The 15,082-nt window shown below is 47.7% G+C and overlaps 1 protein-coding gene and 1 non-coding gene across 2 annotated transcripts in view; both read left to right on the forward strand.

Moving 5' to 3' along the window:
• Positions 1-15,082, forward strand: part of GLT1D1 (glycosyltransferase 1 domain containing 1) — a 106,984-nt gene that overhangs the window by 14,662 nt on the left and 77,240 nt on the right. The window lies entirely within an intron of this gene.
• TRNAE-UUC (transfer RNA glutamic acid (anticodon UUC)) lies at positions 4,851-4,923 on the forward strand. Its single transcript has one exon. It is a non-coding gene; the product is annotated as a tRNA-Glu (tRNA).

A 15,082-nucleotide genomic window follows, 5' to 3' on the forward strand; every position in this document is an offset into this window, starting at 1 on the left:
GCGGCGGCGGCCCGGGTCCCGGCGGGGGCACCGGCCGGGGGCGCGGGGGTTGGCCCGGTGTCCCCGAACCGCGCACCCAAACGGACCGGCCGGAGGGTGCGGGGCCCGGGGTGGCGAGGGGCGCGTGTCTGGCTCCGGCGCGGGTGCCCGGGTCCCGCCCGGCGCTGCGGTCCTAACGCTCCCCAGAGGCCGCTCGGCCGCTGACTCCTTGGAAAGGGACCCAGGTGCCCGGAGCCTGGGCGGCCCCGCGAGGCAGGCCTCAGCGCGGCGGAGGCTGCTCGGCGTCTGCGGACGCATCTCGGCGCGGCCGTCTTCAGGGACGCTCCGTATTGATCGATCGATCGTGAGCGCCCTAGGTTTGGGGAGGCGGCGACGGAACGCGAATTCGGGGCTTCGGGGCACGGCACGTCTGGGGGACGGGAGAGAAAGAATACAAACACCTGGGTATAAATATACAGTGATACCTATAGATCCGTGTACACACACCCGCGAGGGCCGCTTGTGCCCGTGCGCTGTTTTAGGCGGGATGCTCCGGGGAGGCCTCCTTCTTAGAGTGACGTTTGCGCAGCATCCTGGGTGCGACGAGGGTCCCTTGAAGCTGGGGCGGCCTGGCGGGGTGGGGGTGGGAGTAGGGGTGGACCAGGATTTCCAGGCAGAAGGCGCAGCAAAAGTGCAAACCAGTGTTACTGGACCTGCCATCCAAAGTAGCCTTTCCTTGGACTGCCCTGGCGATCCAATGGTTAAGACTCTAAGCTTCAACTGCAGGGGACACGGGTTCAATCCCTGGTCAGGGAACTAAGATCCCGCGTGCCTGCCAAGTGTGGCGAAAAAACAAAACAAAAAAACCCACAAAGTAGCCTTCCCTCTTCCCCTCAGCCATTTCCACGTTCCCCACCTCCTTGCTTGGTTATCTTCTTAACATTTATCTTTTCCTGCAGTTATCTTGTTTTCTAGGCTTATTCCTCCACTTTTTCTCTTCTCCCTGCTGGAAGGTAAGTCCCCAGGGCAGGGAGGGAGCTGATTAGTGCCTGGAGTTTCATAGCAGCTTTTTTTTTAAAGCAAACTGACTTGCTTCATGAAATTTCTCAATTGACTTCCCCTCTGTGGGCCCTCTTCCTCATCATCCAAATGAGCGATTGGGGCCACACCTTGCCTTTCACGTCCCGTTCTCCTAAAGAGCAGCACTTTTCGGAAGTTTACGGTTAGGTTTTTCCCATGAGAGTTTTCACTGCACAGGTTTATCTTAAGTCAGTGGCACCGCTATCACTCATTTGGAAGGCAGCTATGCTCACCACTGTTTATTTATTTATTTTTTGGCCATGTGGCATGTGGGATCTTAATTCCCCCACCAGGGATCGAACCCCTGCCGTGGAAATGCAGAGTCTTAACCACTGGACCGCCAGGGAAGTCCCAGCTGTCACCCATTTGGACATAAACAGCCAGGAGGCACATGGTGGTCTCTACCCTCATGGAGCACATTCCAGTGGGGGAGAGAGAGACTGCAGGATTAACCAGAAATGAAGGAGGTGACTGGGGCTGTGGCTTCAGAGGAGGACTCTCTGAGGAGGTGACATTCAGGCCAAGACCCCAGTGACAGAAGGAGGCAGCCACTCAAGGATCTGGAAGGATGGATGGACCTGGGACAGAGTAATAGCACGGACACAGGTCCTAGGGTCAGAGCAAGCTTGACAGGCTTGAGAAACAGAAAGAATCCATGCTCTGGACCATGGCAAGGAAAGGAGGTCAGAGAGAGAGGGGCCAGTCCAGCAGAGCCTGCACCCATAGTTTATGCTGTGGAAACTAGCGAGAACATCCATTATTTAACACTGCACTTCTCACTCGAGCTGTACACCGAAGCCCCAATCTTCCAAAGGCTTGCAGCCACCAAAGGGCCCTCAGGGGAGCCAGGAGGGCACTTCCACGGACATTCAGCAGAGGGTGCAGGGCCCTTTAGTTACCTTGTTCTTTGTTTTCCTGGCTGTGCATGACGCAGAATAAAGATTGTTCTTTGTGTTTTGCTCTGTCTTCAGAGCCAGGCTTTGGTCTCCCCTTCACTCAGGAAGGATGGCTGGGGTGGGGGTGGGGGAGAAAAAGGGAAAAGCGGAAGTTGCTGGAAGACATCTTCTGTCTTGTGAAAGCCTAGGTTCCTTGAGGAGAGGATGCTCGGTCTCCTGAAGGGGAAGGCAGGGAGGTTTCCATGGTGACAGACTTCCCTGGGAGCCAATTACCAGGAAGCAGTGAGAACCAGAGGAGCTCCTCACACGTTCTCTGGGGAAGACCCCTGCGACCCTCAAGGGACCCTGGGCAACAGCGGAGGGAGCCCCCTCTCAAATGAGTAAGGTCGGAGTCCTCAGCAGTCTAGCAGGGGAGGGTGTCTGAGTTAATTAAGAAGGGACTTAAAAAAAGAAGAAATGAGTCTGTTCTTGCACACTCAAACTTGTAGTTGTGAATGAACACCCAATACATAAATAGCGGCGCTGACTTGTGATGGGCACATCCGTACAGGACTGGACATGTAGGATGCTCTGGGGAACCACCCCAGGCTAGACGTGGGATGGTTCAGGCATCGCAAACAGGTAGAAAGACACAGGCTCTGGAGCAGACCTCCTGCCTTCACAAGGCGGCTTCCCTGCTTAAAATCCCTAAGATCTAAGCCAGGTTACATAATTGCAGCTCAGACCTGCCACAGAGGCTTGTTATCAGGATCAAATATGAGTTAATACATTTTCAGTGTTTTGAATCAGGCTTGGTGCTTAGTACGCACTTAATAAACGTGGGCTATTCGTAAGAATATGAACCTGAGTTGGCGAGGCAGGGAAGGGTTAATGTTGGGGCGGGTGTCTCAGGCAGAGGGCCAGCAGGTAGGATGTGGGTAAGAGCGGATCCCTTCCCAAACTGAGTTGTGCAAACTTAGCAGTGTAGAATGTTCTAGGTCAGTGATTCTCCATGGGAGCAGAGGCCAAGAGAATGTGCAGAGGGGGAAGGAGTGATTTGCCCCCGGGGACATGGAGTAGTACATGGAGACATTTTTGCTGTCACAACTGGGGGTGAGGGGCTCCTGGCATCCAGTGGGTAGAGGCCAGGTGTGCAGCTACACACCCTGCAATGCACAGAACAGCCCTACGACAAAGACTGAACGAGCTCAAAATGTCAGTGGTACCGAGGCTGACAAACCCCGCTCTAGGGGGAGTCTGCAGACGTGGCTGAGAGGCAGGTAGGATGCACGTCACACAGGACCTGCAGTTTTGTGCCAGGCACGGGATGCAACCACGAAACGCTATCAGGTTTATGTGTCGTCGAAGGTGGTTTGGGCTGCAGCCTGAAGGGTAGATCAGGATGGTGGCAGAGGAGATGCCATTTGGAAGTGACGTATTTAAGAAGTGAAATGCACAGGGCTTGGCAATTGAATATGGAGAGTGTCAAACGACAAAACGAATACAATTTAGTAATGACGATGATTCCCCTTATTGAAGGGAAAACAGTCCATGGATTGGGGGGGCACAGCACCTCCCAAGCAGCCTAGCCCTTTTCTGAGGGATTTTGGCTGAGAGCGAGTTTTATAGAATCTCAGAAGCAACAACATGGAAACAGGGCATGACTGGCTAGGCCATCGGGGATTTCCTTACAAGGTAGCAGGCCCTATTTTTCTAGGGTCAGGGACCACGCCAAAGATGAGTCAGAGCATCGTGACTGATGTGTATTGTTTCATTGACCACGAGGCCTGTCCTATGCACAGACTGACTTACGCTGAGATTTGTGACATCAGCCGGGCCATGGGGTGGCCTCCACTTTGTGGGTCCTGATCTTCAAATTAACTTCATCAGGAGTGAGGCGAAAAAAAAAAAATCCACGACTTCCTTCATTATAGGGGGAAAGTACTGAGAGAAAACCAAGAAAAGCTGGGTATATTGGGGTCTTTGTAGTAACCTTGGGCCTCTGCTGTCTAGGAGTTTTTTAGAAGGTGTAGGTGATGGAGAAGGCATGTGGGGGGAATATTTGTCTGGGGGTTGATAACTAGAGAGGGACTGTTTTATTGTCTATGTGGCACCTTACATATCCTTCGGTGCAATCAGTCTGCCCTAGGTCAGGTGACTTTCCCTTCTAACCTAGGGGCTGTTTGCTAGAATTTTTAAAACCCCAATCAGGGCCTACTCTCTGGGGTTGTCTCCTAAGCGCTATAAATGTTAGGAACCTGTATCAGAGGTTTTTTTCACCTCTGAACAAAAAGGAGCTATGTTTGGGGTACGTGGTTTGCTGGCACTGTTAGATGGGCTCTTGTGTGGACGAGAATCAGGGAGCCTGGCCTGCCCAGCAGCGCTGCTCTCTGCGTCTCCATTTGGTCTGTGTCCCCATGGTGTCACCTGGGTCAGCTAGAAGCCGGGTGCGGCGAGGGGACCCATGGGTCCCCATTCACCTCTAATCCCCTGGGGCTGCCAACAGTTTCTAGAAGAACCAGGCAATCTTGAGGATCCTCTAAATCAGGCGAAGGGGTTCAGAACGGTTGCTAACAGTGAAGGTCGAAATTTAAATTGCACAAGTCGTAGATGTAAAAAAACCAAAAAAGTCACACCGTTGCTTTAGTGACGAGGTAACAGGAGATCAGAGTTTCCAAGTGCGCCTGCTGCTAGGCTAAAATAAATAGCAGAGCTGAGCAGTTGGCCAGAGATCATCCACCTGCAAACCCAGAGGTATTTACTCTCTGACCATTTCCAGGGAAGGCATGCTGACCCCTTGCTCTAAACCAGACTATCAGAGGCTTGCTAGACTCCTGGGCCTCACACCTAGAGTTTATCTGCAGCACTGCTAAGGGTTTAGGGAAATGCAGGAAAAGAGATGGAAAAGAAGGGAGTTCCCTGGTGGTCCAGTGGTTAGGACTCTGCACTTTCACTGCCAAGGGCCCAGGTTCAATCCCTGATTGGGGAACTAAGATCCCGCAAGCCGCAAGGTACAGCCAAAAAAATTTTTAAATAGCATACATACATACATGCATACAAAATAAGAAGAGAGAGAGATGGAAAAGAAGAAAAGGTGAAGGATTGAGGCTTCCGAGGTCCAGAGTAGGGAGTCCTAAAAGTCAGTGCTTGGATGAGTGCCCTGGCGCCCCAGTGAATGCAGCGTCCCCAAGTGACAGCAACGCTTTGTGCAGCGGCTGTGACTTCGTTTTCTTCCTTCATCTGGAAGACGGTGTATAAGTGTTTTTATTTGAATGGGAAGCACTTTAGATAACAGAAGCAAACAAGACTTTCTGGAAACTCACTGGAAGGGGGAAAAAAAAAAAAAAAAGGAGGAAAGGCAAACATCGGGGCATCCAGTGCAACCCTGACCCTCCTGCCCAGCTGCCTTCTGCTGGTCTAAGTCTGAATTCTGCTGTGAGTGCCAAGCATATGGGAAGGAAAACAGCCTGAGCCTATTCAAGTTTTCTGCTTCTTCTTTAGAAGATGCCAAGGAAATGATGCCGAAAACTTGGCCTCTGTGCCCCGGTGCCAAATCGAATCTCGGAGCAGAGTTTTGGGTGAAGAGTAGGGAAGGAGAGCTTTATTGCTCTGCCAGGCAAAGGGGGCCACAGCGGGCTAATGCCCTCAAAAACTGTGTGTCCCGACCCGGGAGGATTTGGTGAGGAGCTGTTTTGGCTTTTGTTTGTTTTGACCAAGCCATGCGGCATTCGGGATCTTAGTTCCCCAACCAGGGATTGAACCCATGCCGCCTGCAGTGGAAGCGTGGAGTCTTAACCACTGGACCACCAGGGAAGTCCCTTAGGAGTTTTATAGCAATGGGTCAAGGGCAGGGTTGCTGATAAGGATCAGGGTGTGTGCAGGGCCTACACTCCTTTAATCTGGCCTCAGGGGGTCTGGTGAGCTTCTGTGGTTCTAGAGGTTATCAAACTGTGACCTTCTCTCTGGAATGAAAACTGCTTTATCAAGTAGTTAACATTTTCCATTTGTTGGGGGTTTTAGTTCTGCAGAAGAGCTCAAAGATATTGTTCTGTGTATCCCTTGAGGTGGAACCAGGACCCTGCCCCAAGGTTTCTTTTTTATAGTTTTATAGTTCTTTTTATAGTTTCTTTTTTTTTAATTAATTTTTATTGGAGTATAGTTGCTTTACAATGTTGTGTTAGTTTCTGCTATATAGCAATGTGAATCAGTTATATGTATACATATATCCCCTCTTTTTTAGATTTCCTTCCCATTTAGGTCACCACAGTGCATTGAGTAGACTTCCCTGTGCTATAGAGCGGGTTCTCATTAGTTATCTATTTTATACATAGTAGTGTATATATGTCAGTCCCAGTCTCCTAATTCATCCCATCTCCCTGCTCTATTGTGTCTTAGCTGCTCCCCACTTGTCTCTGCATCCCCTTCCTCCACTGATTAGCAACTGTTTGAACCTGCCCTTTGGAACTCAGGGAAGTTCATGGAGGCTGCAGCGTATTTCCTACAAACAAGAAATGGGGGACACAGAAAGGCTTCTGAGCCCAGTAGCCCCACAGGGTCCTGCTCAGTTTCAGAAACTGCAGATGTACATTAAGGCAGTGGGAAGAGGCTATTTCCTTTCCTCCCCCGATGTAATCATTGTCGGTTATTGTTTTCATTTGGCAAATATTTATTATTGAGCATCTCTAGTGGGCACAGCACTGTGAAGACCCTGGGCGTGGAGCCAGGGAAGGACAGGTGAGCCCTGCAGAAGCCAGCAGCCATTCAGCCAGAGAATTTTTAGCACATCAGCTCAGTGCTAAGCCCTGTCATTTGAAAGAAGTTTCCAGCCTTCTAGCACGAACATACGATTACACAGATGATTTAATTACAATATGATCAGTGCTAGGAGGAAGTGCTGGGTGGTAAGAGTATGTTCGAAGGACAGACCTAGTTCTGGGGGGGGTCTGGGAGGCTCCCCGAGAAATAGTTTTTTTCTTTCTCATACAGTTTTTTTAATTGAGATATAATTCACATACCATAAAATTCACCCTTTTAAAAGCATCCAATTCAGTGGTTTTTAGTATATTCATAAAGTCACACACCATTGCCACTATCTAATTTCAGAACATTTTCAGCCGTCTCAAAAGGCACCCCAGACCCATTAGCAGTCACCCCCACATGCCCCCTCCCCCAGCTCTGGGCAACCACTAGTCTTTCTGTCCCTATGGATTTGCCTGTTCTGGACATCTCCTATAAGTGGAATCATATGCTATGTGGTCCTTTTTGAGGACTTTACACAATGCATCAGTACTTAATTCTTTTATAGCCGAATAATACATTCCGTTGACGGACATATCACATTTTGCTTGTCCATCCATCAGCTGAAGGACATTTGGGTTGTTTCCACTTACTGGCTACTATGAATAGTGCCGCTGTGAACATATGCGTATGAGAAATAACTTTTTAAGCTGGGGTTTCAAACCTGTAGGTTAGCTGGGTGAAGAGGGAGAGAGGTTGGGAACAGCATTCCTGGCCAAGGGACTGGTATGTGCGGATGCCCTGAGGCAGGAAGGGGCTTGTGGAGTTGAGAAGCCGAGGCAGCTGAAGAGCCAGCAAGAGAGAGCAGCTGGCCTGGCCGGCGTGAGCCAAATCATTGCCACAGTGAAGGTTCTGGATTGAATGCTAACAGGATTGCAGAGCGAGGGACTGAGGTGGCTACATAGGGAGGGAGAGTATAGATTCGAAAATGATTTGGAAGGACCTGGGATGATGCAGCAGAGGAGAGACAAGATGTCAGAGATGCTCGTGGGGCACTGGTGTGTGCTGCCGAGTGAGCAGTGGGCACTTCTCACTGTGTTACTCAACCGAACCTTGGGTCCACGCACCCGATGCACAGCAAAGCCAATCTACTGACACCAGGTTGTGGTGAAGGAAAGTACAGTGTTTATCGCGGGTGCCAAGTAAGGAGAATGGGCAGCTTGTGCTCCAAAGACCCGAACTCCCCAGTGGTTTTCAGGGAAGTGTTTTTAAAGGCAGCATTTGGGATGAGGGCTGCAGGGTGCATGCCTTTCTTTTGATTGGTTAGTGGAGAGGTAACGGAGTGGTGTTCTGGGAACCTCAGTCCTCAGGGTCCACATGCTTACGCTCAGTGTGTAGTCACCATCCTCCACCTGGGTGAGGGGTCTTAGTTCTTGCAGAACAACTCAAAGAGATGCATCACACTGTTATCTGTATCACTTCAGGAGGATCTAGGACTCTGTTTTATCACTGAGCTATTGTTTCTTTTTTTTTTTCTTTTTAAAAAAATTTTTCCCCTTTTTATTTGTTTTTGTTGTTTTGAACTATTCTTTCTTGACTGTTTCTACTGTGTTTCTGTGTCCCCTCCCTTTCCCTAATTAGTGACTTCTTGAGTCTGCTCTTTGGAATTCAGGGAGGGTCTAGGAGACTAAAGCCTTTTTCTCCAAACAAGAAATGGGAGACAGGGAGGGGCTTTGGGACCCTCTGAGGTCAGAGGACTGTTGCGGAGGAAGGGATGGAGGGGCGTGGGGGAAAGATAACCCGCTGTGGTCGGAGATTCTGATGGCTTACAAGGAGCTAGATGCAACAAGTGGATTTTATATCAGCGAACAAGAAATACTCTAAGCTGCTGGTCCCTAATCCTCACAGAAATTTTCAGCCTCACGTCACTGAAAACCCAACCCCAATTGGCCTGGGCAAGGACTGGGATTTCGCCGGCTTATCCTATAAAATGTCTGGAGGTGGCGCGGGCTTCAGGCGTGATTTTGCAGCTAAGATGACATGGGCAGGAGTCAATGGCTCTCTGTGTCTTGGGTCCACTTCCCACTCCTGTCAGGTTTTCTTTCCTAGCACCTCCCAACCCTACATCCCTCCAGTTCAAGCCCAGCAAGAAACAGTGAGTTTGAGTGTCTGAAAGTGCAGCCCCAGGTCCCAAATTGCATACCCCGGGATGGCAGTGTTCATAGGTGGGGTGCTCTGGTTGGATCCGGGGGTTGGGTGCTTCCCGTTCAAATGAGTGATGGGGACATTCAAGGCTGCAGGAGGCGGGGACATGGGAATGGATGCTATGGCGGCCACACGTTTCAGAGTGAAAGCTTTACTGATTCTTATTAATAAAGGAAAGGGGAAAAGCAGACCTGTGAACTTTTGAAGAGTTAAGGGAATATCAAACGTTGTTGGTATTGAAGGAGCAGGAAATAACTTGTAGGGGAGGTGGTTAAAATTGGGAAGTTATTTCACAGAAATTCAAATACCTGGCTTCTCTTGGCGAACTGGCAGAACTGGCCACCGTGAGACGGTGTCTGCATGTTACCCGCTGTCTAGAGCCGAAAAGGATTTAATCCAGCTTGTTCAGACATGAAGGGAGCCACGTGTGTCATTTAAAACCTTCTAGTAGTCACTTTAAACAAAGCAGAAAGAAACAGATTAAATTAATTTTAATAATACATTCCCATGAACTCAGTATATCCAAATATCATTGCAGCATGTCATCAGTACAGAAATTACGAATGCGCTGTATGTGTATTTTACACTCAGCACCACTCTGTTCAGACTTGCCGTGTCCGCAGTGCTCAGTTGGCCCACTTTGCCTTATTAGACAGTGCAGGGCTGACCCCTGCAGATGGGACCTTTCTCTCCCGTTCGATGGGGGCTCCTCATGCCTTATGGTCCCCACTGCCCCCCGTCTCCCCATTCATCTATTTCAGCAGTCTGAGCTCAGCAGACATTTGGGTTTGAGACCTGATCTAGACGCTTTGCCTGTTTTGTGATTGTATTTTTGCTTCCTTTTAAAAAGAGTGATTTCCTAACAGTAATTCTCTTGAGTACAGGAATCCCATTAGAATTGCATTAAAAAAGTAGATACACTTTACTGTTTGCAAAACACACCCACAAAGGTAATATGCACGGTAGCACCATGTCCTGCAAATGGGTTATTATCTCACTTCATTTACGGAAGGGCAAGGGGGACAGTGCTCTGTCCAGTTTACCTTTCCGAACTGGGGCTCACGGGTTCATGCGGGCATTGCATTCACACGAAGGCCTTCATCTTGCTGAGCTCCACCATGGATTCAAGACCAGCATCGTTTCTTTTAATGTATCAGACATTTTTGAAATATTGTCAGACGGTAACATTTCACAGCTCAGCACAAGTGACTTCACCCCACCAGTGACATGACACTGTTTCCCCCCCAGGTGAGCCTTGGTTGGCATCACTGGGCTGCCAGTGGGTGCTGTGTCCTGTGAGAAGCAGTGCTCCCGGCCAGGCGCTTGCACTCAAGAGGCCCACAGTGTGGGACGGCCTTAAGGAATATTAGATTCCTGTTTCCCATCTCAGGATCATGCAGGGGCTCACGGCTATGGAATGGAATGCAATTCGTGTTGCCTGCCCTATCTTTTTTTTTCTCTTGCTATCTTTTTTTTTTCTTTAATCAAGACATCATAGTTTATGGAAATTCACGTAAGTCAAACACACAAACGATTAAGCCTTTTTGTGTACTCAGTTAAAGGGGATGGCTTTCAGTGAGGTGGAAGCAGGTAGAGCCCCACTGAATCTTTGAATCTTGGGTCAGGGGTGTGCAAGGAGCTTCAGTCAGTTCCTGGAGCATACTCAAAGTCTCTTAATTTATCGGAGATGCTTTCATTGTCAAAATAAATAAATAAATAAAAAGCCTTCCTTAAGCCAAATAAGCCAGAACTCCTGGGACATAATAGGTGCTCAGCGAATTTATTAGTTGAATCAAGTTATCATTCACAGAAGTGATGCTGAAAGCTCGGCCTCTGTGCACAGGTGCCGAATCAAACCTCGGAGACAGAGTTTTGGCTGAAGTAGAAATGAGTAGCTTTATTGCTTTGCCAGACAAAGGGGGGCACAGCGGGCTCCTGCCCTCGAAACTGTGTGTCCCAATCCAAACTTAAAACTGGGAAGTTTTTTCACAGAAATTCAAATAACTGGTGAGGAGTTTTATAGCAGTGGTTCAAGGATGGGGTTGCTGATAAGGATTAGAGTGTGTGCAGGGCCTGCACTCCTTTAATCTGGTCTCAGGTAAAATCTCCAACCAGGACCCTGTCCCCAGGCTGCACTACTGTGTCTTGACTGCTCCTCCTCTGTCTCTGCATCCCCACCCTTCCCTGATTAGCAATTGTTTGAACCTGCCCTTTGGAACTCAGGGAAGCTTGTGGAGGCTGAATGAAGCCTGTTTCCTGCAAACAAGAAACGGGGGACACAGAAAGGATTTTGTGCCCAGGAGCCCCACAGGGTCCTGCTCAGTTTCAGAAGGAACCAGGACAGAGCAATTTAAAGGTGTTACAAGTCAACTGGAAAGAAGGCTCGAGTATCAGTCCATAGAGAATTAAGATTAAAAAAAAAAAACTATTTTGGAATATTAATGAGATCACAAAGCTAGTGTTGGGCTTCCCTGGTGGTGCAGTGGTTAAGAATCCGCCTCCCAATGCAGGAGACACGGGTTCAAGCCCTGGTCTGGGAAGATCCCACGTTCTGCGGAGCAGCTGGGCCCATGAGCCACAACTACTGAGCCTGCGCGTCTGGAGCCTGTGCCCTGCAACAAGAGAGGCCGCGACGGTGAAAGGCCCGCGCACCGCCATGAAGAGTGGCCCCCGCTTGCCGCAGCTAGGAAAGCCCTGGCACAGAAACGAAGACCCAACACAGCCATAAATAAATAAATAAAGCTAGTGTTGAAATGCCATTTGAAAATAGGTTTAATAAATCAAGAACTGAGCCGTTATCTGTACCTAACCACCCCCAACCCATATGCCCTACCCTATAGATTCTGCATCAGCCAGAAATCTCTCAGGTATGGATTTCCTAAGTAGAATTCAAATTGTTTCTTTTCCATTTATCAGCACCTTTTTATTTTTGGCTTCTCGTTTTAAAGTTTTAAGAAGATGGAATAACAATTATTTCACCCATCCTCTGAAGCACATTGCATCCTTATTTTTGCATGGTGTGTAGTTTTAGGCTGAAGCGAGCCATCTAGACTGCCTGCAGGCTTCTGTCCTAGCTCTGCTTAACAGTTAGTTGCCATCAGCATGGGTGGGGCGGTGGCAGTGCTTGGATCAGCCTTAACAGTGGAAATGATAAGATCAAGATACTCAGCATACTTTGAGAGCAGAAGCCAACTCAAGTCTTCAGGCCTTAGTTTTTCTTTCTTGGCCCAGTGACAGCTGCAGTCTTGTGCATTTAATTTACAACACAAAAGAGAAAACGGAAAGACGAGAAAGAGAGAGAAAATTTAGCATGCCCGTAGTACAGTAGGTGAGGATTCTCACCATATTCCCCAGAGTGGGTGGGGTCTTGAGGGTTTGAATCTAACGTTTCTTCAGAGGTCCTTAGTTCCCCTGAGGCTCCCACGGTGTAAGCAGGTTGGTCATTTTATGGTCATTTTGCTTAAAGATTCTAGATCCTTCATTCTTCTATGTTTACTCTTATTATTTCATACACTATTGCCCCTAAGTGCAAGCCAGCTAATCCATCTGGTGTTCAGCTGAAGAGTAACAATCTTTATTATTGTTGGAGTTAGGGGGAAAAAATGGCTATATTGGGTTTAAACTTTGTAGTATAGTATCTTCTAGATGATTTAAGAGATTTTCAAGGGTAATTTTAAGTGTCCTTGATTGCCACCTATGTGCTGATTTTGTGTTTTTTTGTTTGTTTGTTTTCTCCAATTTTTTTTTTTTGGAGTATAGTTGATTTACAATGTTGCGTTAGTTTTAGGTGTACCACAAAGTGATTCAGTTCTCTACACACGCACACACACACACACACACACATTCTTTTTCAGATTCTTTTCCATTATAGGTTATTACAAGATATTGAGTATAGTTCCCTGTGCTATGCAGTAGGTCCTTGTAGGTTATTGATTCTGTAATAGAAGCACTAAGTACGATGTGACTGCCTTGTTCATATAACTGCATCCCAGAGTGATTGTGGTAGCGATGGGCTCGGAGAACAATGGAAACAGTGAGAGAGATGGCTGTGTTAGCAGCAGGGGCTGTCAGATTTCACTGAAGGGAGCTGGCATTGGGGAACGTCAGGACATGGTCACGGGGCTCAGAAGACATGATGCGTTGCGTGTCCTGCAGGTGGAAGGGCTGGACTGGAGCTAAGGGTGTCAAGAGTGGGATGTGCCTGGCTGTGCAGGGGATGCAGGCTATGAAGGGTGCTGTGTGCTAGGCTAGGGCATTTGGACTTGATCCCAGAGACACATTCAGCCATTAGTTTATTCATTAAGCAAGACAGATCCAGGCCCCATTCTCATGGAGTTGACAGTTGGGCTGACTACCCCAAGCCATTTGAGGGTTTTTGTTTTGTTTTTTTAATTTTTGTTTTTTGGCTGTGCCATGCAGCATGCAGAATCTTAGTTCCCCAGCCAGGGATCAAACCCGCATCCCCTGCAGTGGAAGCACAGAGTCTTAACCACTGGACTGCCAGGGGAGTCCCCATTTGAGGGTTTTAATGAACCTGGTTGGATTGGTTGTATATTCACATGCACCTCAAACAATTTTAAAAGATAAGATAGGGCTTCCCTGGTGATTCAGTGGTTGAGAGTCCGCCTGCCGATGCAGGGGACACGGGTTTGTGCCCCGGTCAGGGAAGATCCCACATGCCACGGAGCGGCTGGGCCCGTGACCATGGCCGCTGAGCCTGTGCGTCTGGAGCCTGTGCTCCACAACGGGAGAGGCCACAACAGTGAGAGGCCCCTGTACCGCAAAAAAAAAAAAAAAAAAGTTAATATATGCACCTGGTCAAAGGATCCAGCCATGCAAAATGGTCTGTGTTGAGAAGATAATCTCTCCCCCACCCTGGTCCCTGGTCCTCTTTAGACAGAATCATTATTATCTATTTCTTCTGTATCCTTCTAAAGACGTTCTGTGCACACATACTATATATGCACAAAGTGTTCTTCACCTTTTGAAGAACACTTCATTAACAATGTGTCCTCTTTTCATTAACAATGTGTCTTGGAGTTCATTCTAAATGACTTCACAGTGATCTGCACTCTATACTCTATTCATGGCATCAGACCTGAGTACCTCATATGCGCCATAATATGACTGGTCCCCTACTGACGCACACTGAGGTCAGTGTTAGTCTTTTTGTTACTTCGGATATAGCCTCGGTGCTTATTCTTGGGTGCATGTTTTGCACTCATATCCAAGTGTGTCTTTGGAATCAGTTCTGAGAAGTGGAGTTGTTTGGTCACAGAGTTTGTGCATTTTAAATATATTAGCTGTTTCTAGTTTGCCCACAGAAGAGCTTGTACCAGTTTACCCAGTATAGGAATGTTTATTTCATGAAGCCATAGACAGACTTTTGTTCTTTACAGATTTTCTACATTAAAAGGATGACTGAAGTTGATCACCATTTCTCATATTTAAAAGCCCAATTGTAGGGTTTTTGTTTTTGTTTTTGTTTTGTTTTGTTTTGTTTGGCATGGACTGCAATTTTATGGTGATACCTATTTTTCTATTGGGTTGTTAGGGTTTTTTCTTATTGATTTATGAGAGTTCTTTACATATTAAGCAAATTAGATTCTATCCTTTTGTAAGTGTTGTAAATAGTTGTTTCTCCCCCTACCCAGTTTCTCATTTGTCCTTTGATTTTGCTCATGCTATTTCTGCCATTCAGGAAGTTTCTTTTTGGTTTATCGGATTTGTATTTTAGATGTCTGTTGCAAGGAACTGAACAAGGATGAGAAGAAAAGAGACATATTTGAAAGATATTTGGGAGGTAGAATGGAAAGGCCATGGAGTATTTCTTGAAGCTCTGATACTGGGTGACTTTTGAATTCTTGATGAAAAACTGAATCACAGATGCCTAAACACAAACTTTGAGAAACAGGAGGAAAAAGTGAAATCAAAGAATTAAAGAACGGAAGGGAGCTTTCTGGTGCAGCAAATGTCACTGGAAGTGGCCGTGGGTGCCTTGTGTGTCAAGGCTGCCAAGCCTTCCTGAATTGGCCCTTCATCCTGCTGGCCTCAGTGTCAGTCCCAGTCCTGGTGTCTGAGACTGGTGGATGAATGTATTTTAGGTGGATTGTCTCTAAAGGACAATTCAGAAAATTATGTATTATTAACTTCTGATTTGACTAATCTTTGGATTGGTTTTCAGTTTTAACCACAGCAGCAACTTG

The sequence above is a fragment of the Lipotes vexillifer genome, unplaced genomic scaffold, assembly GCF_000442215.2.
Source record: "Lipotes vexillifer unplaced genomic scaffold, Lipotes_vexillifer_v1.1 scaffold671, whole genome shotgun sequence".
Lineage (NCBI taxonomy): Eukaryota > Metazoa > Chordata > Mammalia > Artiodactyla > Lipotidae > Lipotes > Lipotes vexillifer.